The sequence below is a fragment of the Stigmatopora argus genome, chromosome 20 (assembly GCF_051989625.1).
Source record: "Stigmatopora argus isolate UIUO_Sarg chromosome 20, RoL_Sarg_1.0, whole genome shotgun sequence".
Taxonomy (NCBI): Eukaryota; Metazoa; Chordata; class Actinopteri; order Syngnathiformes; family Syngnathidae; genus Stigmatopora; species Stigmatopora argus.
This window is the reverse complement of record NC_135406.1, coordinates 1,622,125-1,636,820: the sequence shown is the minus strand read 5'-3', so window position 1 is coordinate 1,636,820 and position 14,696 is coordinate 1,622,125.

Here is a 14,696-nt window from a genome sequence, read left to right as displayed (position 1 = left end):
TGCGTCGCCCCCTAAGGACTTACCTCTTAAGCTGCGTCCTCTTTGGTCTTACCTTTTAAGCGGCTTTGGACTTACGGTCTCCTGTCTTCGTCTGCGTCGCCATCTTCAGTCTTTGTCTTCTTCGGTCTTTGTCTTCATCTTCATTTTCGGTCTTTGTCTTCATCTTCATCTTCGGTCTTTGTCTTCATCTTCATCTTCGGTCTTTGTCTTCATCTTCATCTTCGGTCTTTGTCTTCATCTTCGGTCTTTGTCTTCATCTTCGGTCGTCTGTCTTCTGTATTCGTCTGTCTTCTATATTCGTCTGTCTTCATCTTCGGTCGTCTGTCTTCTGTATTCGTCTGTCTTCTATATTCGTCTGTCTTCATCTTGGGTCTTCTGTATTCGTCTGTCTTCTATATTCGTCTGTCTTCATCTTTGTTCTTGTCTTCGTCTGCGTCGCCATATTTGTTCTTCTGTCTTCGTCTGCGTCGCCATATTTGTTCTTCTGTCTTCGTCTGCGTCGCCATCTTTGGTCTTCTGTCTTCGTCTGCGTCGCCCCCTAAGGACTTACCTCTTAAGCTGCGTCCTCTTTGGTCTTACCTTTTAAGCGGCTTTGGACTTACGGTCTCCTGTCTTCGTCTGCGTCGCCATCTTCAGTCTTTGTCTTCTTCGGTCTTTGTCTTCATCTTCATTTTCGGTCTTTGTCTTCATCTTCATCTTCGGTCTTTGTCTTCATCTTCATCTTCGGTCTTTGTCTTCATCTTCATCTTCGGTCTTTGTCTTCATCTTCGGTCTTTGTCTTCATCTTCGGTCGTCTGTCTTCTGTATTCGTCTGTCTTCTATATTCGTCTGTCTTCATCTTCGGTCGTCTGTCTTCTGTATTCGTCTGTCTTCTATATTCGTCTGTCTTCATCTTGGGTCTTCTGTATTCGTCTGTCTTCTATATTCGTCTGTCTTCATCTTTGTTCTTGTCTTCGTCTGCGTCGCCATATTTGTTCTTCTGTCTTCGTCTGCGTCGTCATCTTTGGTCTTCTGTCTTCGTCTGCGTCGCCATATTTGTTCTTCTGTCTTCGTCTGCGTCGCCATCTTTGGTCTTCTGTCTTCGTCTGCGTCGCCCCCTAAGGACTTACCTCTTAAGCTGCGTCCTCTTTGGTCTTACCTTTTAAGCGGCTTTGGACTTACGGTCTCCTGTCTTCGTCTGCGTCGCCATCTTCAGTCTTTGTCTTCTTCGGTCTTTGTCTTCATCTTCATTTTCGGTCTTTGTCTTCATCTTCATCTTCGGTCTTTGTCTTCATCTTCGGTCGTCTGTCTTCTGTATTCGTCTGTCTTCTATATTCGTCTGTCTTCATCTTGGGTCTTCTGTATTCGTCTGTCTTCTATATTCGTCTGTCTTCATCTTGGGTCTTCTGTATTCGTCTGTCTTCTATATTCGTCTGTCTTCATCTTGGGTCTTCTGTATTCGTCTGTCTTCATCTTGGGTCTTCTGTATTCGTCTGTCTTCTATATTCGTCTGTCTTCATCTTGGGTCTTCTGTATTCGTCTGTCTTCTATATTCGTCTGTCTTCATCTTTGTTCTTCTGTCTTCGTCTGCGTCGCCATCTTTGGTCTTCTGTCTTCGTCGCCATATTTGTTCTTCTGTCTTCGTCTGCGTCGCCATCTTTTGTCTTCTGTCTTCGTCTGCGTCGCCATATTTGTTCTTCTGTCTTCGTCTGCGTCGCCATCTTTGGTCTTTTGTCTTCGTCTGCGTCGCCCCCTAAGGACTTACCTCTTAAGCTGCATCCTCTTTGGTCTTACCTTTTAAGCGGCTTTGGACTTACGGTCTCCTGTCTTCGTCTGCGTCGCCATCTTCAGTCTTTGTCTTCTTCGGTCTTTGTCTTCTTCGGTCTTTGTCTTCATCTTCATTTTCGGTCTTTGTCTTCATCTTCATCTTCGGTCTTTGTCTTCATCTTCGGTCTTTGTCTTCATCTTCGGTCTTTGTCTTCATCTTCATCTTCGGTCTTTGTCTTCATCTTTGGTCGTCTGTCTTCTGTATTTGTCTGTCTTCTATATTCGTCTGTCTTCATCTTGGGTCTTCTGTATTCGTCTGTCTTCTATATTCGTCTGTCTTCATCTTGGGTCTTCTGTATTCGTCTGTCTTCTATATTCGTCTGTCTTCATCTTTGTTCTTCTGTCTTCGTCTGCGTCGCCATCTATGGTCTTCTGTCTTCGTCTGCGTCGCCATATTTGTTCTTCTGTCTTCGTCTGCGTCGTCATCTTTGGTCTTCTGTCTTCGTCTGCGTCGCCATATTTGTTCTTCTGTCTTCGTCTGCGTCGCCATATTTGTTCTTGTCTTCGTCTGCGTCGCCATCTTTGGTCTTCTGTCTTCGTCTGCGTCGCCCCCTAAGGACTTACCTCTTAAGCTGCGTCCTCTTTGGTCTTACCTTTTAAGCGGCTTTGGACTTACGGTCTCCTGTCTTCGTCTGCGTCGCCATCTTCAGTCTTTGTCTTCTTCGGTCTTTGTCTTCATCTTCATTTTCGGTCTTTGTCTTCATCTTCATCTTCGGTCTTTGTCTTCATCTTCGGTCGTCTGTCTTCTGTATTCGTCTGTCTTCTATATTCGTCTGTCTTCATCTTGGGTCTTCTGTATTCGTCTGTCTTCTATATTCGTCTGTCTTCATCTTGGGTCTTCTGTATTCGTCTGTCTTCTATATTCGTCTGTCTTCATCTTGGGTCTTCTGTATTCGTCTGTCTTCTATATTCGTCTGTCTTCATCTTGGGTCTTCTGTATTCGTCTGTCTTCTATATTCGTCTGTCTTCATCTTTGTTCTTCTGTCTTCGTCTGCGTCGCCATCTTTGGTCTTCTGTCTTCGTCTGCGTCGCCATATTTGTTCTTCTGTCTTCGTCTGCGTCGTCATCTTTGGTCTTCTGTCTTCGTCTGCGTCGCCATATTTGTTCTTCTGTCTTCGTCTGCGTCGCCATATTTGGTCTTTTGTCTTCGTCTGCGTCGCCCCCTAAGGACTTGCCTCTTAAGCTGCATCCTCTTTGGTCTTACCTTTTAAGCGGCTTTGGACTTACGGTCTCCTGTCTTCGTCTGCGTCGCCATCTTCAGTCTTTGTCTTCTTCGGTCTTTGTCTTCATCTTCATTTTCGGTCTTTGTCTTCATCTTCATCTTCGGTCTTTGTCTTCATCTTCATCTTCGGTCTTTGTCTTCATCTTCATCTTCGGTCTTTGTCTTCATCTTCGGTCTTTGTCTTCATCTTCGGTCGTCTGTCTTCTGTATTCGTCTGTCTTCTATATTCGTCTGTCTTCATCTTCGGTCGTCTGTCTTCTGTATTCGTCTGTCTTCTATATTCGTCTGTCTTCATCTTGGGTCTTCTGTATTCGTCTGTCTTCTATATTCGTCTGTCTTCATCTTTGTTCTTGTCTTCGTCTGCGTCGCCATATTTGTTCTTCTGTCTTCGTCTGCGTCGTCATCTTTGGTCTTCTGTCTTCGTCTGCGTCGCCATATTTGTTCTTCTGTCTTCGTCTGCGTCGCCATCTTTGGTCTTCTGTCTTCGTCTGCGTCGCCCCCTAAGGACTTACCTCTTAAGCTGCGTCCTCTTTGGTCTTACCTTTTAAGCGGCTTTGGACTTACGGTCTCCTGTCTTCGTCTGCGTCGCCATCTTCAGTCTTTGTCTTCTTCGGTCTTTGTCTTCATCTTCATTTTCGGTCTTTGTCTTCATCTTCATCTTCGGTCTTTGTCTTCATCTTCGGTCGTCTGTCTTCTGTATTCGTCTGTCTTCTATATTCGTCTGTCTTCATCTTGGGTCTTCTGTATTCGTCTGTCTTCTATATTCGTCTGTCTTCATCTTGGGTCTTCTGTATTCGTCTGTCTTCTATATTCGTCTGTCTTCATCTTGGGTCTTCTGTATTCGTCTGTCTTCTATATTCGTCTGTCTTCATCTTGGGTCTTCTGTATTCGTCTGTCTTCTATATTCGTCTGTCTTCATCTTGGGTCTTCTGTATTCGTCTGTCTTCTATATTCGTCTGTCTTCATCTTGGGTCTTCTGTATTCGTCTGTCTTCATCTTTGTTCTTCTGTCTTCGTCTGCGTCGCCATCTTTGGTCTTCTGTCTTCGTCGCCATATTTGTTCTTCTGTCTTCGTCTGCGTCGCCATCTTTTGTCTTCTGTCTTCGTCTGCGTCGCCATATTTGTTCTTCTGTCTTCGTCTGCGTCGCCATCTTTGGTCTTTTGTCTTCGTCTGCGTCGCCCCCTAAGGACTTACCTCTTAAGCTGCATCCTCTTTGGTCTTACCTTTTAAGCGGCTTTGGACTTACGGTCTCCTGTCTTCGTCTGCGTCGCCATCTTCAGTCTTTGACTTCTTCGGTCTTTGTCTTCATCTTCATTTTCGGTCTTTGTCTTCATCTTCATCTTCGGTCTTTGTCTTCATCTTCGGTCTTTGTCTTCATCTTCATCTTCGGTCTTTGTCTTCATCTTCATCTTCGGTCTTTGTCTTCATCTTTGGTCGTCTGTCTTCTGTATTTGTCTGTCTTCTATATTCGTCTGTCTTCATCTTGGGTCTTCTGTATTCGTCTGTCTTCTATATTCGTCTGTCTTCATCTTGGGTCTTCTGTATTCGTCTGTCTTCTATATTCGTCTGTCTTCATCTTTGTTCTTCTGTCTTCGTCTGCGTCGCCATCTTTGGTCTTCTGTCTTCGTCTGCGTCGCCATATTTGTTCTTCTGTCTTCGTCTGCGTCGTCATCTTTGGTCTTCTGTCTTCGTCTGCGTCGCCATATTTGTTCTTCTGTCTTCGTCTGCGTCGCCATATTTGTTCTTGTCTTCGTCTGCGTCGCCATCTTTGGTCTTCTGTCTTCGTCTGCGTCGCCCCCTAAGGACTTACCTCTTAAGCTGCGTCCTCTTTGGTCTTACCTTTTAAGCGGCTTTGGACTTACGGTCTCCTGTCTTCGTCTGCGTCGCCATCTTCAGTCTTTGTCTTCTTCGGTCTTTGTCTTCATCTTCATTTTCGGTCTTTGTCTTCATCTTCATCTTCGGTCTTTGTCTTCATCTTCGGTCGTCTGTCTTCTGTATTCGTCTGTCTTCTATATTCGTCTGTCTTCATCTTGGGTCTTCTGTATTCGTCTGTCTTCTATATTCGTCTGTCTTCATCTTGGGTCTTCTGTATTCGTCTGTCTTCTATATTCGTCTGTCTTCATCTTGGGTCTTCTGTATTCGTCTGTCTTCTATATTCGTCTGTCTTCATCTTGGGTCTTCTGTATTCGTCTGTCTTCTATATTCGTCTGTCTTCATCTTTGTTCTTCTGTCTTCGTCTGCGTCGCCATCTTTGGTCTTCTGTCTTCGTCTGCGTCGCCATATTTGTTCTTCTGTCTTCGTCTGCGTCGTCATCTTTGGTCTTCTGTCTTCGTCTGCGTCGCCATATTTGTTCTTCTGTCTTCGTCTGCGTCGCCATATTTGGTCTTTTGTCTTTGTCTGCGTCGCCCCCTAAGGACTTACCTCTTAAGCTGCATCCTCTTTGGTCTTACCTTTTAAGCGGCTTTGGACTTACGGTCTCCTGTCTTCGTCTGCGTCGCCATCTTCAGTCTTTGTCTTCTTCGGTCTTTGTCTTCATCTTCATTTTCGGTCTTTGTCTTCATCTTCATCTTCGGTCTTTGTCTTCATCTTCATCTTCGGTCTTTGTCTTCATCTTCGGTCTTTGTCTTCATCTTCGGTCTTTGTCTTCATCTTCGGTCGTCTGTCTTCTGTATTCGTCTGTCTTCTATATTCGTCTGTCTTCATCTTCGGTCGTCTGTCTTCTGTATTCGTCTGTCTTCTATATTCGTCTGTCTTCATCTTGGGTCTTCTGTATTCGTCTGTCTTCTATATTCGTCTGTCTTCATCTTTGTTCTTGTCTTCGTCTGCGTCGCCATATTTGTTCTTCTGTCTTCGTCTGCGTCGTCATCTTTGGTCTTCTGTCTTCGTCTGCGTCGCCATATTTGTTCTTGTCTTTGTCTGCGTCGCCATCTTTGGTCTTCTGTCTTCGTCTGCGTCGCCCCCTAAGGACTTACCTCTTAAGCTGCGTCCTCTTTGGTCTTACCTTTTAAGCGGCTTTGGACTTACGGTCCCCTGTCTTCGTCTGCGTCGCCATCTTCAGTCTTTGTCTTCTTCGGTCTTTGTCTTCATCTTCATTTTCGGTCTTTGTCTTCATCTTCATCTTCGGTCTTTGTCTTCATCTTCGGTCGTCTGTCTTCTGTATTCGTCTGTCTTCTATATTCGTCTGTCTTCATCTTGGGTCTTCTGTATTCGTCTGTCTTCTATATTCGTCTGTCTTCATCTTGGGTCTTCTGTATTCGTCTGTCTTCTATATTCGTCTGTCTTCATCTTGGGTCTTCTGTATTCGTCTGTCTTCTATATTCGTCTGTCTTCATCTTGGGTCTTCTGTATTCGTCTGTCTTCTATATTCGTCTGTCTTCATCTTTGTTCTTCTGTCTTCGTCTGCGTCGCCATCTTTGGTCTTCTGTCTTCGTCTGCGTCGCCATATTTGTTCTTCTGTCTTCGTCTGCGTCGCCATCTTTGGTCTTCTGTCTTCGTCTGTGTCGCCATATTTGTTCTTCTGTCTTCGTCTGCGTCGCCATCTTTGGTCTTTTGTCTTCGTCTGCGTCGCCCCCTAAGGACTTACCTCTTAAGCTGCATCCTCTTTGGTCTTACCTTTTAAGCGGCTTTGGACTTACGGTCTCCTGTCTTCGTCTGCGTCGCCATCTTCAGTCTTTGTCTTCTTCGGTCTTTGTCTTCATCTTCATTTTCGGTCTTTGTCTTCATCTTCATCTTCGGTCTTTGTCTTCAACTTCATCTTCGGTCTTTGTCTTCATCTTCATCTTCGGTCTTTGTCTTCATCTTCGGTCTTTGTCTTCATCTTCGGTCGTCTGTCTTCTATATTCGTCTGTCTTCATCTTGGGTCTTCTGTATTCGTCTGTCTTCTATATTCGTCTGTCTTCATCTTTGTTCTTGTCTTCGTCTGCGTCGCCATATTTGTTCTTCTGTCTTCGTCTGCGTCGTCATCTTTGGTCTTCTGTCTTCGTCTGCGTCGCCATATTTGTTCTTCTGTCTTCGTCTGCGTCGCCATCTTTGGTCTTCTGTCTTCGTCTGCGTCGCCCCCTAAGGACTTACCTCTTAAGCTGCGTCCTCTTTGGTCTTACCTTTTAAGCGGCTTTGGACTTACGGTCTCCTGTCTTCGTCTGCGTCGCCATCTTCAGTCTTTGTCTTCTTCGGTCTTTGTCTTCATCTTCATTTTCGGTCTTTGTCTTCATCTTCATCTTCGGTCTTTGTCTTCATCTTCGGTCGTCTGTCTTCTGTATTCGTCTGTCTTCTATATTCGTCTGTCTTCATCTTGGGTCTTCTGTATTCGTCTGTCTTCTATATTCGTCTGTCTTCATCTTGGGTCTTCTGTATTCGTCTGTCTTCTATATTCGTCTGTCTTCATCTTGGGTCTTCTGTATTCGTCTGTCTTCTATATTCGTCTGTCTTCATCTTGGGTCTTCTGTATTCGTCTGTCTTCTATATTCGTCTGTCTTCATCTTGGGTCTTCTGTATTCGTCTGTCTTCTATATTCGTCTGTCTTCATCTTTGTTCTTCTGTCTTCGTCTGCGTCGCCATCTTTGGTCTTCTGTCTTCGTCGCCATATTTGTTCTTCTGTCTTCGTCTGCGTCGCCATCTTTTGTCTTCTGTCTTCGTCTGCGTCGCCATATTTGTTCTTCTGTCTTCGTCTGCGTCGCCATCTTTGGTCTTTTGTCTTCGTCTGCGTCGCCCCCTAAGGACTTACCTCTTAAGCTGCATCCTCTTTGGTCTTACCTTTTAAGCGGCTTTGGACTTACGGTCTCCTGTCTTCGTCTGCGTCGCCATCTTCAGTCTTTGTCTTCTTCGGTCTTTGTCTTCATCTTCATTTTCGGTCTTTGTCTTCATCTTCATCTTCGGTCTTTGTCTTAATCTTCGGTCTTTGTCTTCATCTTCATCTTCGGTCTTTGTCTTCATCTTCATCTTCGGTCTTTGTCTTCATCTTTGGTCGTCTGTCTTCTGTATTTGTCTGTCTTCTATATTCGTCTGTCTTCATCTTGGGTCTTCTGTATTCGTCTGTCTTCTATATTCGTCTGTCTTCATCTTGGGTCTTCTGTATTCGTCTGTCTTCTATATTCCTCTGTCTTCATCTTTGTTCTTCTGTCTTCGTCTGCGTCGCCATCTTTGGTCTTGTCTTCGTCTGCGTCGCCATATTTGTTCTTCTGTCTTCGTCTGCGTCGTCATCTTTGGTCTTCTGTCTTCGTCTGCGTCGCCATATTTGTTCTTCTGTCTTCGTCTGCGTCGCCATATTTGTTCTTGTCTTCGTCTGCGTCGCCATCTTTGGTCTTCTGTCTTCGTCTGCGTTGCCCCCTAAGGACTTACCTCTTAAGCTGCGTCCTCTTTGGTCTTACCTTTTAAGCGGCTTTGGACTTACGGTCTCCTGTCTTCGTCTGCGTCGCCATCTTCAGTCTTTGTCTTCTTCGGTCTTTGTCTTCATCTTCATTTTCGGTCTTTGTCTTCATCTTCATCTTCGGTCTTTGTCTTTGTCTTCATCTTCATCTTCGGTCTTTGTCTTCATCTTCATCTTCGGTCTTTGTCTTCATCTTCATCTTCATCTTCGGTCTTTGTCTTCATCTTCGGTCGTCTGTCTTCTGTATTCGTCTGTCTTCTATATTCGTCTGTCTTCATCTTCGGTCGTCTGTCTTCTGTATTCGTCTGTCTTCTATATTCGTCTGTCTTCATCTTGGGTCTTCTGTATTCGTCTGTCTTCTATATTCGTCTGTCTTCATCTTTGTTCTTGTCTTCGTCTGCGTCGCCATATTTGTTCTTCTGTCTTCGTCTGCGTCGTCATCTTTGGTCTTCTGTCTTCGTCTGCGTCGCCATATTTGTTCTTCTGTCTTCGTCTGCGTCGCCATCTTTGGTCTTCTGTCTTCGTCTGCGTTGCCCCCTAAGGACTTACCTCTTAAGCTGCGTCCTCTTTGGTCTTACCTTTTAAGCGGCTTTGGACTTACGGTCTCCTGTCTTCGTCTGCGTCGCCATCTTCAGTCTTTGTCTTCTTCGGTCTTTGTCTTCATCTTCATTTTCGGTCTTTGTCTTCATCTTCATCTTCGGTCTTTGTCTTCATCTTCATCTTCGGTCTTTGTCTTCATCTTCGGTCTTTGTCTTCATCTTCATCTTCGGTCTTTGTCTTCATCTTCGGTCGTCTGTCTTCTGTATTCGTCTGTCTTCTATATTCGTCTGTCTTCATCTTCGGTCGTCTGTCTTCTGTATTCGTCTGTCTTCTATATTCGTCTGTCTTCATCTTGGGTCTTCTGTATTCGTCTGTCTTCTATATTCGTCTGTCTTCATCTTTGTTCTTGTCTTCGTCTGCGTCGCCATATTTGTTCTTCTGTCTTCGTCTGCGTCGTCATCTTTGGTCTTCTGTCTTCGTCTGCGTCGCCATATTTGTTCTTCTGTCTTCGTCTGCGTCGCCATCTTTGGTCTTCTGTCTTCATCTGCGTCGCCCCCTAAGGACTTACCTCTTAAGCTGCGTCCTCTTTGGTCTTACCTTTTAAGCGGCTTTGGACTTACGGTCTCCTGTCTTCGTCTGCGTCGCCATCTTCAGTCTTTGTCTTCTTCGGTCTTTGTCTTCATCTTCATTTTCGGTCTTTGTCTTCATCTTCATCTTCGGTCTTTGTCTTCATCTTCGGTCTTTGTCTTCATCTTCATCTTCGGTCTTTGTCTTCATCTTTGGTCGTCTGTCTTCTGTATTTGTCTGTCTTCTATATTCGTCTGTCTTCATCTTGGGTCTTCTGTATTCGTCTGTCTTCTATATTCGTCTGTCTTCATCTTGGGTCTTCTGTATTCGTCTGTCTTCTATATTCGTCTGTCTTCATCTTTGTTCTTCTGTCTTCGTCTGCGTCGCCATCTTTGGTCTTCTGTCTTCGTCTGCGTCGCCATAATTGTTCTTCTGTCTTCGTCTGCGTCGTCATCTTTGGTCTTCTGTCTTCGTCTGCGTCGCCATATTTGTTCTTCTGTCTTCGTCTGCGTCGCCATCTTTGGTCTTCTGTCTTCGTCTGCGTCGCCCCCTAAGGACTTACCTCTTAAGCTGCGTCCTCTTTGGTCTTACCTTTTAAGCGGCTTTGGACTTACGGTCTCCTGTCTTCGTCTGCGTCGCCATCTTCAGTCTTTGTCTTCTTCGGTCTTTGTCTTCATCTTCATTTTCGGTCTTTGTCTTCATCTTCGGTCTTTGTCTTCATCTTCGGTCGTCTGTCTTCTGTATTCGTCTGTCTTCTATATTCGTCTGTCTTCATCTTGGGTCTTCTGTATTCGTCTGTCTTCTATATTCGTCTGTCTTCATCTTGGGTCTTCTGTATTCGTCTGTCTTCTATATTCGTCTGTCTTCATCTTGGGTCTTCTGTATTCGTCTGTCTTCTATATTCGTCTGTCTTCATCTTGGGTCTTCTGTATTCGTCTGTCTTCTATATTCGTCTGTCTTCATCTTTGTTCTTGTCTTCGTCTGCGTCGCCATCTTTGGTGTTCTGTCTTCGTCTGCGTCGCCATATTTGTTCTTCTGTCTTCGTCTGCGTCGTCATCTTTGGTCTTGTCTTCGTCTGCGTCGCCATATTTGTTCTTCTGTCTTCGTCTGCGTCGCCATCTTTGGTCTTCTGTCTTCATCTGCGTCGCCCCCTAAGGACTTACCTCTTAAGCTGCGTCCTCTTTGGTCTTACCTTTTAAGCGGCTTTGGACTTACGGTCTCCTGTCTTCGTCTGCGTCGCCATCTTCAGTCTTTGTCTTCTTCGGTCTTTGTCTTCATCTTCATTTTCGGTCTTTGTCTTCATCTTCATCTTCGGTCTTTGTCTTCATCTTCGGTCTTTGTCTTCATCTTCATCTTCGGTCTTTGTCTTCATCTTTGGTCGTCTGTCTTCTGTATTTGTCTGTCTTCTATATTCGTCTGTCTTCATCTTGGGTCTTCTGTATTCGTCTGTCTTCTATATTCGTCTGTCTTCATCTTGGGTCTTCTGTATTCGTCTGTCTTCTATATTCGTCTGTCTTCATCTTTGTTCTTCTGTCTTCGTCTGCGTCGCCATCTTTGGTCTTCTGTCTTCGTCTGCGTCGCCATAATTGTTCTTCTGTCTTCGTCTGCGTCGTCATCTTTGGTCTTCTGTCTTCGTCTGCGTCGCCATATTTGTTCTTCTGTCTTCGTCTGCGTCGCCATCTTTGGTCTTCTGTCTTCGTCTGCGTCGCCCCCTAAGGACTTACCTCTTAAGCTGCGTCCTCTTTGGTCTTACCTTTTAAGCGGCTTTGGACTTACGGTCTCCTGTCTTCGTCTGCGTCGCCATCTTCAGTCTTTGTCTTCTTCGGTCTTTGTCTTCATCTTCATTTTCGGTCTTTGTCTTCATCTTCGGTCTTTGTCTTCATCTTCGGTCGTCTGTCTTCTGTATTCGTCTGTCTTCTATATTCGTCTGTCTTCATCTTGGGTCTTCTGTATTCGTCTGTCTTCTATATTCGTCTGTCTTCATCTTGGGTCTTCTGTATTCGTCTGTCTTCTATATTCGTCTGTCTTCATCTTGGGTCTTCTGTATTCGTCTGTCTTCTATATTCGTCTGTCTTCATCTTGGGTCTTCTGTATTCGTCTGTCTTCTATATTCGTCTGTCTTCATCTTTGTTCTTCTGTCTTCGTCTGCGTCGCCATCTTTGGTCTTCTGTCTTCGTCTGCGTCGCCATATTTGTTCTTCTGTCTTCGTTTGCGTCGCCATCTTTGGTCTTCTGTCTTCGTCTGCGTCGCCATATTTGTTCTTCTGTCTTCGTCTGCGTCGCCATCTTTGGTCTTTTGTCTTCGTCTGCGTCGCCCCCTAAGGACTTACCTCTTAAGCTGCATCCTCTTTGGTCTTACCTTTTAAGCGGCTTTGGACTTACAGTCTCCTGTCTTCGTCTGCGTCGCCATCTTCAGTCTTTGTCTTCTTCGGTCTTTGTCTTCATCTTCATTTTCGGTCTTTGTCTTCATCTTCATCTTCGGTCTTTGTCTTCATCTTCATCTTCGGTCTTTGTCTTCATCTTCATCTTCGGTCTTTGTCTTCATCTTCGGTCTTTGTCTTCATCTTCGGTCGTCTGTCTTCTGTATTCGTCTGTCTTCTATATTCGTCTGTCTTCATCTTGGGTCTTCTGTATTCGTCTGTCTTCTATATTCGTCTGTCTTCATCTTTGTTCTTGTCTTCGTCTGCGTCGCCATCTTTGGTCTTCTGTCTTCGTCTGCGTCGCCATATTTGTTCTTCTGTCTTCGTCTGCGTCGTCATCTTTGGTCTTCTGTCTTCGTCTGCGTCGCCATATTTGTTCTTCTGTCTTCGTCTGCGTCGCCATCTTTGGTCTTCTGTCTTCGTCTGCGTCGCCCCCTAAGGACTTACCTCTTAAGCTGCGTCCTCTTTGGTCTTACCTTTTAAGCGGCTTTGGACTTACGGTCTCCTGTCTTCGTCTGCGTCGCCATCTTCAGTCTTTGTCTTCTTCGGTCTTTGTCTTCATCTTCATTTTCGGTCTTTGTCTTCATCTTCATCTTCGGTCTTTGTCTTCATCTTCGGTCGTCTGTCTTCTGTATTCGTCTGTCTTCTATATTCGTCTGTCTTCATCTTGGGTCTTCTGTATTCGTCTGTCTTCTATATTCGTCTGTCTTCATCTTGGGTCTTCTGTATTCGTCTGTCTTCTATATTCGTCTGTCTTCATCTTGGGTCTTCTGTATTCGTCTGTCTTCATCTTGGGTCTTCTGTATTCGTCTGTCTTCTATATTCGTCTGTCTTCATCTTGGGTCTTCTGTATTCGTCTGTCTTCTATATTCGTCTGTCTTCATCTTTGTTCTTCTGTCTTCGTCTGCGTCGCCATCTTTGGTCTTCTGTCTTCGTCGCCATATTTGTTCTTCTGTCTTCGTCTGCGTCGCCATCTTTTGTCTTCTGTCTTCGTCTGCGTCGCCATATTTGTTCTTCTGTCTTCGTCTGCGTCGCCATCTTTGGTCTTTTGTCTTCGTCTGCGTCGCCCCCTAAGGACTTACCTCTTAAGCTGCATCCTCTTTGGTCTTACCTTTTAAGCGGCTTTGGACTTACGGTCTCCTGTCTTCGTCTGCGTCGCCATCTTCAGTCTTTGTCTTCTTCGGTCTTTGTCTTCATCTTCATTTTCGGTCTTTGTCTTCATCTTCATCTTCGGTCTTTGTCTTCATCTTCGGTCTTTGTCTTCATCTTCGGTCTTTGTCTTCATCTTCATCTTCGGTCTTTGTCTTCATCTTTGGTCGTCTGTCTTCTGTATTTGTCTGTCTTCTATATTCGTCTGTCTTCATCTTGGGTCTTCTGTATTCGTCTGTCTTCTATATTCGTCTGTCTTCATCTTGGGTCTTCTGTATTCGTCTGTCTTCTATATTCGTCTGTCTTCATCTTTGTTCTTCTGTCTTCGTCTGCGTCGCCATCTATGGTCTTCTGTCTTCGTCTGCGTCGCCATATTTGTTCTTCTGTCTTCGTCTGCGTCGTCATCTTTGGTCTTCTGTCTTCGTCTGCGTCGCCATATTTGTTCTTCTGTCTTCGTCTGCGTCGCCATATTTGTTCTTGTCTTCGTCTGCGTCGCCATCTTTGGTCTTCTGTCTTCGTCTGCGTCGCCCCCTAAGGACTTACCTCTTAAGCTGCGTCCTCTTTGGTCTTACCTTTTAAGCGGCTTTGGACTTACGGTCTCCTGTCTTCGTCTGCGTCGCCATCTTCAGTCTTTGTCTTCTTCGGTCTTTGTCTTCATCTTCATTTTCGGTCTTTGTCTTCATCTTCATCTTCGGTTTTTGTCTTCATCTTCGGTCGTCTGTCTTCTGTATTCGTCTGTCTTCTATATTCGTCTGTCTTCATCTTGGGTCTTCTGTATTCGTCTGTCTTCTATATTCGTCTGTCTTCATCTTGGGTCTTCTGTATTCGTCTGTCTTCTATATTCGTCTGTCTTCATCTTGGGTCTTCTGTATTCGTCTGTCTTCTATATTCGTCTGTCTTCATCTTGGGTCTTCTGTATTCGTCTGTCTTCTATATTCGTCTGTCTTCATCTTTGTTCTTCTGTCTTCGTCTGCGTCGCCATCTTTGGTCTTCTGTCTTCGTCTGCGTCGCCATATTTGTTCTTCTGTCTTCGTCTGCGTCGTCATCTTTGGTCTTCTGTCTTCGTCTGCGTCGCCATATTTGTTCTTCTGTCTTCGTCTGCGTCGCCATATTTGGTCTTTTGTCTTCGTCTGCGTCGCCCCCTAAGGACTTGCCTCTTAAGCTGCATCCTCTTTGGTCTTACCTTTTAAGCGGCTTTGGACTTACGGTCTCCTGTCTTCGTCTGCGTCGCCATCTTCAGTCTTTGTCTTCTTCGGTCTTTGTCTTCATCTTCATTTTCGGTCTTTGTCTTCATCTTCATCTTCGGTCTTTGTCTTCATCTTCATCTTCGGTCTTTGTCTTCATCTTCATCTTCGGTCTTTGTCTTCATCTTCGGTCGTCTGTCTTCTGTATTCGTCTGTCTTCTATATTCGTCTGTCTTCATCTTCGGTCGTCTGTCTTCTGTATTCGTCTGTCTTCTATATTCGTCTGTCTTCATCTTGGGTCTTCTGTATTCGTCTGTCTTCTATATTCGTCTGTCTTCATCTTTGTTCTTGTCTTCGTCTGCGTCGCCATATTTGTTCTTCTGTCTTCGTCTGCGTCGTCATCTTTGGTCTTCTGTCTTCGTCTGCGTCGCCATATTTGTTCTT